This window comes from Pinus tabuliformis, chromosome 9, assembly GCF_031772625.1.
Source record: "Pinus tabuliformis cultivar Carrire ecotype Pingquan chromosome 9, CPIR1, whole genome shotgun sequence".
NCBI classification, from domain to species: Eukaryota; Viridiplantae; Streptophyta; class Pinopsida; order Pinales; family Pinaceae; genus Pinus; species Pinus tabuliformis.
Window position 1 is genome coordinate 587493604 of NC_142307.1, and position 16617 is coordinate 587510220.

Below are 16617 nucleotides of genomic sequence, written 5' to 3' on the forward strand. Positions count from 1 at the left end.
AAGTAAATTTGTTTTCTGAAGCAATTGTAAAGAAATTGGGAGTAGCAACTACACCTCACAAGAAGGCATACCCATTAGGATGGTTGATTGATAAAGCACAACTACAAGTGGCTAGACAGTGCAAAGTCAATTTTTCTTTTGGGTTAGCATTTATAGATGAGGTTGAGTTAGACATAATTCCTTTGGATATATGTGGAATTGTTTTAGGAAGTCCTTACTTGTATGATAGAAAGGTTGTTTTCTATAGAGCTGAGAACAAGTATCTAGTTGTTAAAGATGGAATCGAATACTTTGTAAGAACTCATAAGCTCAAGAATAATTATAATCTCATAAACTCAGGATAGATGAAAAGAATGATAAATTCATGCAAACAATTCTTACTGATGGTTGTAAAGGAAAAGAAAACCGATAAAACCAATGTATTTGAGGGCTGTAATGTTGAACAACACGCTGATATAGAAAAGGTTGTTTCAGAGTATGATGTTTTATTTTAGGAACCTAAACGTCTGCCACTCAAAAAGGGAATAGTACATGATATTATTTTGCAGCAAGAGGTTCCATTGCCTAACATTAGGATGTACAGGTTGTCTACTTTAGAGAATACTGAAATCAAGAAGCAGGTGCAAGAGTTGCTCGAGAAGGGCTTCATCAGGCCTAGAACATCACCATGTGGGTCACCAATCATTTTGGTGAGAAAGAAAGATGGCTCTTGGAGAATGTGCATTGATTATCAAGCACTGAATAAGATAGCAATCAAAAACTGTTATCCCCTTTCTTGCATAGATGATCTCTTAGATCAATTGAAAGAAGTTGTTTATTTCACCAAGCTGGATTTGCATAGTGGATACCATCAAGTCAGAGTTGCAGAGCAAGATGCATGAAAGACTGCTTTCAAAACAAAGTAGGGATTGTATGAATGGCTGGTTATGCCTTTCGGCTTAACTAATGTTCCTGCTACTTTCATGAGATTAATGAATGATGTACTCAGACCTTTTCTTGATGATATTGTTATTGTGTATCTGGATGTCATTCTAATTTTTAGTAAAACGTGGGAAGAACATTTAAAGCATGTTAAGCGGACATTAGATGTTTTGAAAAGAGAAAAACTTTATGTTAAACTCTCAAAATGTGAATTTGGAAAAACATCTCTAAACTACTTGGGTCATATAGTAGGGGGAGGTGAATTGAAAATAAATCCCTCTAAAGTGGCAGTCATTTTGAACTGGCCTAAACCTAGGTCTGCAACAAAAGTGAGAAGCTTCTTAGGAGCATCACAATATTGGACGAAGTTCATTTCTAACTTCTCCTCGATTGCAACTCCCTTGCATGCTTTAACAGGATTGAATAAGGTGTTTTAGTGGGGAGGCAAACATTACAATGCCTTCGACAACTTGAAAGAGAAAATTAGTACATCACCTATACTAGCACTGCCAGATCTACAAAGACCATTTGAGATCCAAACTGATGCCAGTGACTATGCCATGGGAGCAGTGCTGACACAGCACGGTAAACCCATATGTTATCATTTTGAGACTTTTAATCCTGTGGTAGTTAACTATCCTACATATGATAAAGAATTGTATGCATTAGTTCAGAGTATAAAAAAGTGGAAACATTACTTAATGGGTAAAGAGATAGTAATACATACTGATCATCAACCACTTCAATATCTACACACCCAAACTAAGTTACAACAGTCAAGACATTACAGATGGATGGGTTTTCTACAACAGTTTCATTTAGTTATCAGATATAAAAGGGGCATACATAACAAGGTTGCAGACATGTTATCTAAACCCATTATAAATCCATATACCATACTTAAAGAGTAGAATAATTGGACTATCATATAAAGGACTGACTCTTATACCATTGTGGGAAACTCTGCATTCGACAAACTGAGAGGATAACGATAATTAGGGAAGCACACACTTCTCTGCTATCAGGTCACTTTGGGGTAAGTGAAATAGTTTCACAACTACAAAGATTCTGCCATTAGCCGAAAATGAATGAGACAGTTTCTAGATATGTAAGAGGGTGTGCCATGTGTGCTTAAAGCAAGCCTAGCAATAGAAAACTAGGCTTTTACACTCCATTCCCAGTTCCTTCTCACCCTTGGGAAAGTGTTTCCATGGATTTTGTTGGAGGATTGTCTAAATATAGGAAAGGTCATGACTATCTATATGTTGTTGTGGATAGGTTTAGCAAAATGTGTATTTTGATACCTTGTATTAAACAAATCATAGCTAAATAGACTACAAAATTGTTCTTTGAACATGTATGGGTTCATTTTGGATTACCCACTTCCATTGTACCTGATCGAGACACCCGATTTGTGGGGAAGTTTTGGTCTAGTCTGTGGGAACTGATGGACACCAAGTTGAAGAAAAGCTCAGCTTTTCATCGACAAACAGATGGCCAGACATAAGCAGTAAATAGGACAATGATCCAGTTACTAAGAGGTTATTGCAGCAAACATCCTAAGCTTTACGATGAACACTTGTGTTATGTGCAGCATGCTTACAACAGAGCCAAACACTCTTTTACACAGAGATATCCTTTTGAGACCTGCTTTGGTTTCACACCAAGGTCTCCTTTGGATTTTGTTTTTGGTAAAGATACCATGGTTGATGGACACAGTGAAGTGGACAAGGCAACTAGGTTCATTGAACAAATCCAGGAGATCCACTAGGCAGTACAAGAACAGCTGGAAAAGAGCCAGGCCATGTATAAGGCTAGGCATGATAAACATTGAATGGAGCATAGTTTTCAAGTTGGAGACCAAGTCTAGCTGCATATCAGCAAGGAAAAGATGCAAGGTGAAGGTAAAAAGCTAAAGCCTATCAGGTATGGACCTTTTAGAATACTTGAGAAAATTAGTGAAAATGCTTTTTGCCTTGATTTACTAGCTTACATGCACATCTACTCAGTCGTAAATGCAGATTGCTTGAGATTGTTTGAACCTTCAATGATTGAGGACCTTGAAGATCAAAGTGAGCTACCTTCTATTGATGACCTGCTACCTGAATACCTCAATGAGTTGCAGGAAGACACAATGCTGGACAGGAAGGTGAGGACAACATCCAGGGGATATGTTGAGTACCTCAGAATTGGACTCAAAGGTTCAAAGCCAAGTAGTGCAAAGTGGATTGAGATTCGACAAGTGAAGAAACAGTATCCTCACTTAGTCAGTGCTTGAAAACCAACTTTTGGTGGTCCAAAAGCTTTTTCAGTGGGAAGGCCGTGATCCGAATTGGATCCATAGAAGACTGTCAAAGAACCATGACTGTATCAGGTCGAACAAACCTTTAAACAAATCCAAAATAGCAATCAAAGACGACCTAAACCAGTGGCAATGGTAGCCAACGTGGAATGACAAGGACCTTGGTCAAAGCACATTGACCGAGGCCCATGGGACTGCGCAGGAGATCAAAGTAGCCGTTGGGAGCCCCAGATCAGGAAAAGGAGGTGGAATTTAATGCACGATCAGTGCATTGGTGGGCGAATAGGGCCATGAAGGAAAAGCCCGAGCACTCAGTTGTGTGGAGGAACCGGAGGACCATGGGCAGAAAAGGAAAAATCGGTAAAACCCAAAGATGGGACCCGCGCTCTGGAAAACCGACGGTATTGATCGGGGTGCCCTTAAATGGTAAGAGGTTTTGGACGCGTGGCAGGCAGAGGTGAGAGAAAACCATCATTGATCACATGCTATCGGTCGACCAAGTCAACCATGCAAAATGTGCATATGGCGTCAGATTTGGAGGACTCAGATCAAACGGCTGAGATCGCTCCTGATGGGGGAGGCGTAATCAACAAGATAATACACCTCATTTTAGAAGGGATTTGGAATCTATTTGACCACCACGATGGAGGAAGAATGCATCCACAATGTAACTGAAGAAATGAACCGACGAAGCATGTTGGCGCCATTTAGTCGAGGACAAGTGGCCACTCCCTGAGCATTCATGATGACGCTGAACAGGGAACTCCAAGCAAAGCTACAGAAGTTGAATCGACGGAGGTGAAAGAGGAACTGAACAGGCATAAGGTTCGAATGGCTAAAGCCATGAATAGAGATAGTCGAATCAGTCAAGAAGAGAAAGAAGTCGAGAGACGAAGAAGTGGAACAGTGAACCCTGAGAGGAGGACTAAACACAAAGAATAGTACAACAAAGCAGAAGAGACAGAGGGCCGAGCTGACCAGTGGCTGCATCGAGCACTAGAGAGCTTGAAGATTCAAGCCATCCCATAGAGGAATCTATCCAGACTGAGTGTCACATTTATCTCTTTCCACTGTAGACCAGAAGGGCACCAAGCTGGTAGGAAGAAGAAGAGTATGTGCACTCCAGTGGCTTGGGGAATCCAAGAACCACCCTGCCAAGCAAACTTGCTTCAAGAGAACTCAAATTGAGTCCCTGTATTGTAATTTCTCTGCTTTAGACACAATAAAACAAGGCCACCACTAAAAGCTAGACTGGAGATGTAGCCCTGGAGAATAAGGTGAACGCCTTATTGAAATTGCTTGTGTCTTTGTGTTGCTTACTGTATTTCTCTGTTGTCTTTCCATTTATTTGTCTGTGTATTGGCAATCTGATCGATTCGTTACTTCAATAACACAGAACACACACTAGCAGATGAGTCTGTAACACCTTAGTTTAATAAATCTTTAACTGATGTCACTTATAGGGTGAATATCATATCAGTGTCCTACATTATAGGAGCCCTAGTTGAGTTTATTTTGAGTTGTAATTAATTATTGTAGTTTAAGCAAGTTAAAGTCAGTGAAACTAGTTCCAACTGATGGACGAACTAATAGGTGGTCAAAAAATGGGGTGTTGCTTCATGTGTTCAACCAATTAACTAATTATTCACTCATAAATAACTCATGCATCTTAGATCTGAGAATTACTCAGTTTAGATTGGAGTTCAAGGGAAGTGTACTATCAATTGTATAATCATTTAAATTGTACAGGTGGTGCATGTAGCCATAGGAAGGCCTATGAGGATTGTGCAATTCATATAGAGGAATTTCCCTAATTAATAGGAGGCTAATTCCCAAGGAAACAAACACAAGGAAATAGGGACTTTGGCAAGCAGAAAATTGGTTAAGTATTGGCCTAGGCTTACAGTCTAGGAAGTTGTGAGATAGATAGAGATATTGTAGATGTTGCTTGGGCTTGTGAAAAGCATTGTAATCTTCTCATTTTTTATGACTAATGCAATATACAAATAGTAGGGGTTTTTAGCTGTGGCTTTCCCCGGGAAATCATTATCCAATGTGTTTATTGAATTCTTTCCCTTGTATGCTTCATTATTTATCGACCAATTATTGTGTCCGCTGATGAGTAGAGTAGATTCAAGTCTATTGTTTTAGTAAATTAGAATTAGTAGTTTGAATCTAAAAGGAATTTCTACATGGAATGAGAGCTAAAATCAATATAGAAGAGAAGAATACGAGTTTGTCTTTTCAAGAAGAACAAGTTTTGCAGATTTATTCTCCAGAGCTAGCAGTAGGATCAAGATGGCATTCTATGGTCTGATCTCGCGTATGCCCTTGAGGGTAGCTCAAATTACATTGCTTGGAAGACATGGAAGATAATGGATTGAAGGAATACACTGATAGAAATTTTCTGAAACCAACAGTTGCAAATGCAAAGAACCTAACAATGTGGAAGAAGAATGTAGCCAAGGCAAGAAGGATCTTACTCGAAGGAGTTCGATATCATATTGTCTCAAATCTCCATGGGAAGGAGACTCCATATGCAACATGTAATGCTTTGATAGACCTATTTCATAACAATAATGACCACAAGAAGCTGGCACTGAAGGACAAGCTTCGAAATATCAAGATTGAGAAGGACAACACAATACCACAATACTTGAGCAAGTTCACCCAACGTCGAGATGATCTTTGGGGTATTGGGATTATAGTTGTTGAATATGATCTAGATAGCTTATCACTTCTAGGCCTTCCCAAGAGCTGGCACAACTACTAGGATTCGGTAAATGTGAGGGAGAAGCTACCAGAGTGGGAGCATTTATGGTGCGACTTGATGCAAGAAGCGATTAGGCAGAACACTAGAGATGGAATCTCATCCAAGAATCTGGATGAGGAGAATTATGCCTTAGATATAAAGGTAAAGAAAAGAAAAGGAAATAAATTCCAATCCAAAGGAGATTCTAGTCAGGACAACAAGAACAAGGACTTGTCAAGGATTAAAAGTTTTCATTGGCATGAATTGAGACAGTATGCCATGAAGTGTCCGCACACGAAGGCCAACAAGAACCCCTAATGAGGAGCAACATGTGAAGCTATTGCTTTGCAATTCAAGCTGTATTTCACCCTCATTGCATGCATGGTGACATTGGTGATGGTTATTCTATGGCATATGGATATTAGTGGAGCCTCCTTTCATATGAAGAGAAACAAAGAATTTTTCAATGACTTGGAGGAGTAGGACCTCCATATGCACATCGAGATGGGAGATGATGGAAGGTATAACATGATAGACATTAGCACTATTGTTTTTAAAAAGGAGTTTGGTTCTCCTCTCACATTAAAAAATGTCATGTATGTTTTGGGTCTGAAGAAGAATTTAGTTTCAATTGTTATTTTGGAAGACTGTGGCTACGATGTCATATTTAGCAAAGGGAAGGATTTCCTTCATCAAATAGCCACAGGAAAAGTGAAGCCAATCGAGATTCAGGTGAATAACCTCTATAAATTATATGTAGAACATTGTGCAACATTAAGCACAAAAGCAAAGAATATGTAGAGACAAGACACTAGTGAATTACATCATAGAATATTAGGCCACTTGAACCACAGAACATTGAATATCATGCAACAAATTTCTAAAGGATTTCACAAGGGTGCACTAGACCAACAAGATACATGCAAAGAGGGGAAGCACACCAAAACCACCTTTCATTATAAGGATAGTCAAGCGCAAGTGATCCTTGAAAGAGTTCACTCAGATGTGTGTGGACCATTCTCGACAACCTCCACAGCCAAGCACAGGTATTATGTGATATTTGTAGATGATTTCTCACGTAAGTGCTAGATTTTCTTCATGTAGAAGAAAGATGAGACGTTCTCTAAATTTTGTGAATTTAAAGCACTTGTTGAGAAAGAAACTAGTAGGAAAGTGAAGGCTCTTAGGAGTGATAACGATGGAGAATATTTTTCGAAAGAATTCAAGACCTTGTATGCATCAGAAGGAATTCAACAAGAGTTAATAAAAACCCATAACCCATAGCAGAATGGAGTTGCTAAAAGGAATAACACAAGTATTGTGGGAGCTGCATGGGTGTTCTTACATGATCAGGGCCTACCATTTCACTTATGGGCTGAAGCATGCAACATAGCTGTATATGTGCAGAACATAAGTCCTCATCATATTCTTCGGTTGAGTACACTAGAAGAAGTTTTTTTAGGTAAGAAACTAGATGTGTCACACTTCGAAATATTTGGTTCATCAATTTACTATCATGTTACCGAGGATGAAAGGAAACCGCTAGAGCCAACAACTGAGTTGGGCATATTTGTGGGGTACACTGATACACCTCACAACCATCGGGTGTACCTTCCATCTCACAAGATGACAGTGGTTCATAGAGATGTGAATTTCAATGAAGTGAAGGACATGAAATGTTCCCTTGAGAGGGAGCTTGAGTTACATGCAGATGAGGAGCTTTTAGCTACAAAGGAAGAACCTCATAGTGATGTGGAGCATCCACATGTAGAGTAGAACAGAGAGGAAGAACCCACTCATGTAGAGACATCCAGATATGGAAGGAAGCACACAAGAGAAGTTGATAGATTGATGTTTGATGCTGGAGACAATAAGGGAGCACCCACATCACAATGTAGGCAGAGGAGGTCACTAGATCGGTACACTAGCTACATGGATCTAATGAGTGAGAGTGTAGAGATTGATCCATCCTCATTTGAGGAAGGAATGCAAAAACTAGTATGGGTTGATGCCATGGTAGAAGAGTATGACTCCACTATGAGGAATAGTGCTTTGGAAGTTGTCCCAAGGCCAGAGGACAAGTCAATGGTAGGTTCTAGGTGGATCTACAAGGTGAAGCAAGAAACAAATGGGAGTGTCGAGAAACATAAGGCCAAATTTGTGGCCAGAGGGTTCTCTCAGGTGGAGGGAATTTATTACAAGGAGACCTTTTCTCCAGTAGCAAGGTACTCTTCAATCAAATCTATTCTATCACTTTTAGAGAAGATGGGATGGAAGATACATCAGATGCATGTGAATATAAATTCCTCAATAAACTGATTGAGGAAGAGGTGTACATTGAACAACCAGAAGGATTTGAGAACTTCAATAGAGAGTCTCATGTGTGCAGACTCAAACAAGCACTGTATGGATTGAAACAAGAACTTCATGCTTGGTACACCGGGATTGGCAACTATTTCACCAGGTTGGCTTCTCTAAAAGTGAAGTAGATGCATACCCTTACCATATTGTGCTTGAAGGTAAATTATTGATTATATTATTATATGTCAATGATTTAATTCTATGAGGTGATGAGAAGTTGGTAAAATCTTTCAAAGAGGATCTTGTAAGAGAATTCAAGATGAATGTCCTGGGGCCCATGTGTTATTTCTATTAGCAACTAAATCTGCCTTAGGTTGAAGAAGGCAAAAATTAGGGTAACCACAAACCATGCTCAGTCTCGTAGCTAGCCCTACGAGAACAGGAGAGGGCTCTCTCCGAGTCACACTCAGCGAATGGATAAGAAAAATAGTCTGAGATGACTTACAATACGATTTTTATCTTAGGCTAGTAAGTGAAAATGAACATAAGGAGGGATTTTATGAATGGCTGTGTTTCTGGGATGTTATGGGACCACTGGACCTCAATGAACAGAGAACTTAACATAAAGGAACAGATTATTTCGTGAGGCAAGGTAGGCGGAAAGCATAGCAATTTAGTTTTAAGATATGGCAGAATGGAGAGATTGATTAAGAGGGTGAAAAGGGCATGGACCACATGAATCCTTTTCAACAGAAGAATGAACACTAACATGAAATTTTCCCACAGGTAGAGCAATAAAATTGAATTCTACCTAATCTCATTCGAAAAATTTCACCAGAAATGAATATGAAATGACATATGGAACATAACAAGATACATATGAAACATAAGAGACACACTTGCTACACTCACAACCACAGGAATCTCATGAAACAGAGCCACTGCCTTTCATTAATTCTCTGTAAAAATATGCAATGCAGAAACAAAGTTTCTTTCCCACAGTCTCCCAGAAGTTACAAGCCAGCCCACCCTTTGCAAATAACTTGCTTACAATATATAGAATGTGTGGAGAAGAGATGGAACACCCAGGGGTTGGGAAGTTACTCAAATCATTTTGAAATGGAAATGGAGAGCCAACCATCAGCTACAGGTGCAGCGCTCTCAAGCATGACATTTGGCGTGTGGTGACCCTTTGCATTCCTTGCCACTTGGATAGATGCCCACCTGGAGAGGAAAATCTCAAAAAGCCATCCTTGGTGCCAAAAAACTAAAGAGTAAATGACCGGGCCCACTTGGAGAAGTCCTGACCCGAAATTTCGTGAAACGGTAGCAAACTGGGCAAAATTTCTTCTGTGCGTCACGCGCTTTTCTCTGTGCATCGCACTACTTTGGGGCCTGTTTTGGGGCACTTGCAGGTGTCCAAAATGTACCCAAGTGGGCTTGTTGGAAAGCTTGGCCTATCTACTTTCTAACCCCATTAGAATTTCTGAATTTGAGGCTCATTTTCCCCTCCAAAACTTCATTCTCCCAAGACTGCTTTCTGTGTGTCCAAAAAGTGGCAGAGAGGCCATTTTGGGTGTTTCTTGACCTTTAGGAGACCCAAAACTTATCAAAATTTCTTTCTCGGACACAAGCAGATGTATTTTTCGATGTTGAATCCAAATATGTAAGCCATTCCTCATTTAGAGCTCTAGAATTTTAGCTCCACGTGGGGTGTGCGACGCACAGGGAGAAAAACCCTGTTTTTTTACCAAAAAATTTGCAAAAACACAAAATTGCCCCAAATTTTTTGAAATTTGGGCTGGGGGCTTTCTATGGAGTGCCATGCTGAGCCAAGGAAGCCTCGGCCAAGATTCTAAGTCTATCTTTCTCTTTTTTCCTCTTTTGCCTTTTTGATGCCTTCTTTAGGTTTGCCTTCAAATTCCTTATTCGTGCCTTGCAAACCTTGTTCCGTGCCCAATAGTGGTCTTTCATGTTCCTGAGCATGTCCCTGTCCTTATTTTCTCTGAGGGAGGCATCAACAGGAAAATCCAACTTAACCCTCTCTTTTTGCCTGATTAGGGTTTCCTGGAGTATTTTCTTCAACTGCTTGATTTTGACTTTGGAGACCTGATTCCTTGTGTAGCAATGAGTAGCCATGTGTATTTGACATTTTTTGTCTCTTTTGGCCCTCTTAAGAAGATTTTTTAAATGGAAATTTACTTTGTCACGCCAAAACTCCCTATTTTCATTGATTTCTCCTGCAATTAGGTCAACTGAAGACATCTGCTCCCTTTGTTGCTGAAGTTCCCTTTTGAGTCCTCTAGTATTTGGATTCTTCCTTGTCACTTGCTCTTGACACTCATCTGAATCACCTTCAATTTTCTTATTATCCTGCTTTAGGAATCAAACCATTAAATTGGCCTTAGAAACATTGTCCCTAAGCTCTTTGATCTTAGCATCTTTCTCCTAAAGCTGTGTCACTATGGGTCTCCTCCTCATACTCTGACAAACGCTGTGATGTCATGACTGCAGCATGGACTATGATTGGGGCTGCTCTTTGATGATGGTGTGAGGTTGGGTGCCTTTGTAATATCTGTTACCAAGGGGAACAATGAAGCAGGGAGTATTAGGAAGGGAATGATGTAATGGGAACAGGGGTTATAGGGAGAATTTTGTTTAGGGACATGGGAGGAGTTTGGGTATTTTGATAGGGTAGGGTTTTAGGGTTTCATGTTTACCAAATAGTGGAAGGATAGGGGAGAGGGTTGGGTAATAATTTAGGGTAGGGATATTAGGAAAAATGAGAAAGGGAGGATAGGAAAAATGGTAGGTGAGGGGAAGATGATGGGTGGAATGGAACCTTGGCACTACCAACACACTTTAGCAACCCTAGCCATCATGGTTCTTGGTGATTTCTTATGGTTGATTTTATGCATTTTGTTGCATTCAAACATCGGTATAAACCATCATACCATTGATAAAACTTGATGAAAAAATGATGTCAAAGAGCCTACCTTCCAATTTGATAGGCTTCACCAAAATTTGGAAGTGATTTGGCACGTTCTGGGTGTTTTTTCCCTATGCTCCACGCACAAAGCCCAGTGTGCCATGAAATCTATGTGCGTCGCACTGGTTAGAAATTAACACTGGGCAGATCTCCCCAGTGCTCCGCGCGCTCTATGTGCGCCGCACTCCTCCACCTGTGTGTCATTCTTTTTCCAGAAGACTTGTGGAGGCCTTATCGGTGTCCAAATTGGGCGCAGGATAGCTCATTGGAAAGCTCTTTGAGTCTAATTTCCGAATCAACTAGAATGTTTCAATTTGGAGTTTATTTTCCCTATCAAAAGTCAAATCTCCCAAGACTGGTCAAAATGTGCCAAATGAGGCTGCCTAAAGGCAGGGTGCTGTTGCAGTCAACTTTTGAATGCCTTCCTCAACTCCAAATTGAGCTCATGATAACTCATTGGAAATCTACTTGTGTCTAGTTATCAGTTGGCTCATTAAGCAAGTCATTTTGCCAACTGACCTAGGAGAAAGTTTGATTTTTCCAAGGTCACTTGAGAGGTGCATCATTTCTCCTGAGGTGACTATATTTTTGACATTTCTCCAAAACCATGACACCTGTGTAAAACGTGAATTAGGTTTTTCTTCCTTGGCATGTTTTGGACAAAAACCTCTCTCATTTTTAAAAAATTAATCTTTTATTTCTTAGAAAAAGCATTGGAGTAGAACCTATCCCGATGTGTGGAACAAGGGATTTGTCGAAATGAAGCGAAATGAAGGGGATAGGGAGCTTCTAAATTCTTGAGGAAATTTTGGGAAGTAGGGAGGGATGTTAGGAAGTAGGGGAAAGTGGAATTTCAAAGGTTGAGTTAGGGGAAGGAGTCCAAAAAGGAAAAACACAAGTCCAACCTAGAAAATTGCCAAGTTATAGCAAGAAACTAGGGTTTGTGCGAAAATGAGGAATTTGGGGGATCTCAGCGATGGGAAATGTTTGATAAGGTACTTTAAGGATAGGGGAAGGTGTATGAACATCAGGATACCAGTTTTACCGATGATTTGACTGCCCAAGAGAAATTGCTTTCAAAACCCTAGGAGAGGGAAATGACCTTGCCTAGGCGCAACTAAAGCATGAACAAGGTGTAAAATGACCCAGTGGGACTTGACATGATGATGAAATCCCTCTGAATGATGGTAGACTCAGCTAAACGGTGACATGGAATGTCATTTGGACAACTTTGACAAGGGTAAAATCAAACCCTAAACCGAATGCCTAGTGACCAAATTTTGCTTGAAGACTCACTGAAATGACAAAATTTGACCTTGACGTCTTAAAATCACTTTGTAAGAGCATGTTTGATCATTGGAGGAAGGCTGTAAAGACTGACACTAACAATTTCCTTGGTATGGAAGTATGCCAAGGAGATGAGGAATAATTTGTCTCTCAAGGAAAGTATGCCAACGAGATACTAAATAAGTTCCACATGGAGAGCATAAAACCCATGGAGGCTCCTCGAGCAGGGAATTGAAGCAAGGAATATGTTACTTCAGGTGAAGTAGTGAAGACTTCTATTTACAGAAATCTTGTGGGTTCACTTATGTACTTGGTGAACACACGAATGAACATATGTTTTGCAGTTAACTAGCTTAGTCAATAAAGGGTTAAGAAAGCCAAATTCTATTGGAAGGCAGCTAAACATGTGTTGAGATACCTCAAAGGCACCACTCAGTTTGGTCTTTCATACAAACAGATAGAGGGAATGAAGTTGAAAGGCTTCACAGATGCAGATTGGGTAGGGAGTCCATCATACATGAAGAGCACATCAAGGTTAATTTTTCAGTATTGGGTCAACAACAATTTCTTGGTACAACAGGAAGTAGAGATAAATTGCACTCAGTTTAGTAGAAGCAGAGTACATGGCTACTAGTCAAGCACCTTGTGAGGCTATTTGGATGAGGAAGATCTGTGTTGGGTTATTTGGTCAGTTGACGGATCTTACAACAATTTACTATGAAAATCAGAATTGTATCAAAGTCTCTACAAATCCATTTTTCATGATTGATACAGGCATATCGACATTTCGTATCACCATCTATGAGATTTTGTGCAGAGGAGAATCATGTTGTTCGAGTACATTATTATAGAGGAACATGATGTAGACATATTGACTAAGACATTGTCAAGAGGAAAATTCAAGTTCCATATAGCCAAGATCGAGGTATCTGATAATCCCTCTCTCATTGATACGAAGTGTTGAAAATGCAACAACAAACACCTAATTTAATTTTTTCCTTGAATTAAATTAGGAATAAAATTGTAATTCCACATCACAAGACAACTTTTATGAGTTAAATAATTTAATTTGACTTAGTTGGTTTAGTTAATTCAAGTTGAGGGTCTAACTAGAGTCATGTAAAGGGTCTCCTACATTATAGGAGCCTTGATTGAGTTTATTTTGAGTTGTAATTAATTAATTCAGTTTAACTGAGTTAAAGTCAGTTAAACTAGTTCCAACTGATGGAGGAACTAGTAGGAGGCTAGATAGTGGAGTGTTGCTTCATGTGTTCAACGAGTTAATTGATGATTCACTCATAAATAGCTCATGCATGTTAGATCTCAGGGTTACCTAGTTGAGATTGGAGTTCAAGGGCAGTGTACTATGAGTTGTATAATTATTTGAATTGTACAAGGGATGCTTGCAGTCAGAGGAATGCCTATGAGGATTACATAATTCATACTGAGGAATATCCATAATTAATATGGGGCTAATTCCCAATGAAACAACGCAAGGAAATAGGGACTTGGGAAAGTCTAATATTGGTTAAGTATTGGCCTAAGCTTGTCTAGGAAGCTGTTAGACAGATAGAGATAGTGCAGAGGTTGCTAGGGCTTGCGCAAAGCATTGTAATCTTCTCATATTTTCTAACTAATGCAATATATAGATAGCATGGGTTTTTAGATGTGGCTTTCCCTGAGAAGTCATTGTGTAATGTGTTGACTGAATTCTTTCTCTTGTATTCTTTGTGATTTCTCGATCAATTATTGTTTCCGTTGATGAGTGGAGTAGATTCAACTCTATTATTTTAGTAAATTACAATTAGCAGTTTGAATATAAAAGGAATTTCTACAAGTTCAACTACAAATTGTCTCTTTCTCATCCAACTGATTACTCCTCAAAAAATGTTAAATACATACCCACTTATATATCTTGTATGATACATATTTCTTGTATGATACATATTTCTACCCCACTCTTCATAAAAGATGTATGTATGTAAAAAACTTTATCCAATCCAAGTTTTCCTTATTAGTACAATCCATTTCCAATAGTTCCACACAAATCCCTGAAAACCCTCTTTATTGATGTCTAATGCTCTTTCGCTAGCTTTGATATATACTTGCTCAATACTCCCATTGCATGTGCAATATTGAATCTAGTAAATACCATCACATACATAAAACTTCTAATTGCACTAGCATATGAAACACATGACATGTCGTCTTCCTCTTCCAATGTCTTGGGACACTAATTTGCAAGTAACTGTAAACCTACATAAATAAAGAAATTTACCAGTTTAAGTTCTTTCATACTAAACCTTTTCAATATTGTCTCAACATACTTTGATTTAACCAAGGTTTCTTGTTGGTTCAATCTCTTTTAATTTACATTCCTAAAATGAAATTTGTAACACCAAGATCCTTCATCTCAAATTTAGAGGAAAACTAAGTAAATTCACTTCCTAGATGGTTTCTTTGTCGTTTCCAATCAACAACATATCATCCACATACAAAACCAAATAAGTAAACCAATTTGAAATACATAAAGTCATCCGCCTTTCTCCTTGTGAAGCCAACTTAGTCCCAATATATAAGTGCCAAATTTTTTATACCACACCATTGGTGATCCCTTTAACCTAAAGGGGGAATTTTTCATCATGCATATGAACTATTTCATTTTCCTTCATCAGAAGGCCTTCTTACTATTTCATGTAGATTTGTTATTATATATCCCCAAGTAGGAATGTTGTCTTCACTTCCATATTTTCTACTTCAAAATCAAAAGCAACAATAAAAAATATAAGAAATATAATGGAATTTAACATGGCGATAGAAGAAAAAATGTTACCAAATTCAATTCCCTTTACAAGATATTAACCCTTTTCCATTGACTAATCTTTGTATTTCTCCACTTTTCATTCCACATTAAAATTATTCTTAAACACCCATTTTCTAGCAATGGGCTTTCTTCTAGCTGGAAACTCCACTAGATCTCAAATCTCATTTCTGTCTAACGTTGTCATTTCTTCAACCATGGAATTTTTCTGGAGTTTTCCATCCTCCAAATACACCACCTCCCTAATAATTCTAGGATCATCATTAGTAACAATTAAAACAAAATATGAAAAAAAATGAGGTGGAGTATACCTTTCTAGATTCCTTATTTCCTAAACTGATCTCCTCAATAATGGAGTATGTGGTTCTTATTCTTTCAATTTGTGTTCCTTTGTAGAGTTTGATTCATCATCCTTCAATTCAAACTCCCTCTTCTTTAGTTCTTTCTCCCTTTGTAGGACTTCCTATTTGAAAATATATTTTATATTTCTAAATACCACATCTCTACTATACATAACCTTCATAGATTTTGGGTTCCAAAGATTATAACCTTTCAAACCATCTTTATATCCAATAAAGATATGCTTTTGAGCTTCTTATCTAGCTTGCTCTTATTCTCCTTTATTATGTGTACATAAGAATCATATCAAAATACCTTAATACATTTAAGATAGGGTTTCTCACTATCCCATACCTCATATGGAGTCTTGTCATCCAATTCTCATGAGGGTGATCTCTTTACCAGGTACCACACAGTGTTCTTTTCCTCTTTCCCAGAATCCCTGGCCTGACTTGGTACCACTAAACATGCTCCTTTCTTTCTCCATCAATGATCTATTCAAATTTTCTACAACTCGATTCTACTAACATGTGTATGGAGTAGTCTTCTACCTTGCTATACCACACTTCTTGCAAAATTCTTCAAATTCATTCCCATATAATTGTCCACCATTATCTATCCACCAAACCTTAATTTTTTTCTTTTTCTAATTTTCCATGAGAGCCTTAAATTCTTGAATTTAACAAAAACTTCAAATTTATTCTAGAAAAAATAAATACATGTATTCCTCAAGCAGTAATCTATAAATGAGACATAGTACACAAATTTACCGAGTGATGGAGCCAACACAAATCCAAACTTATCATTATCCACTAACTGTAATATTCCTAACAACATAGGAGAATCTTACCTGATTCTACTTCCCATATAAACAATGTTTGCATAAATCAAAATCTAGAGATCAA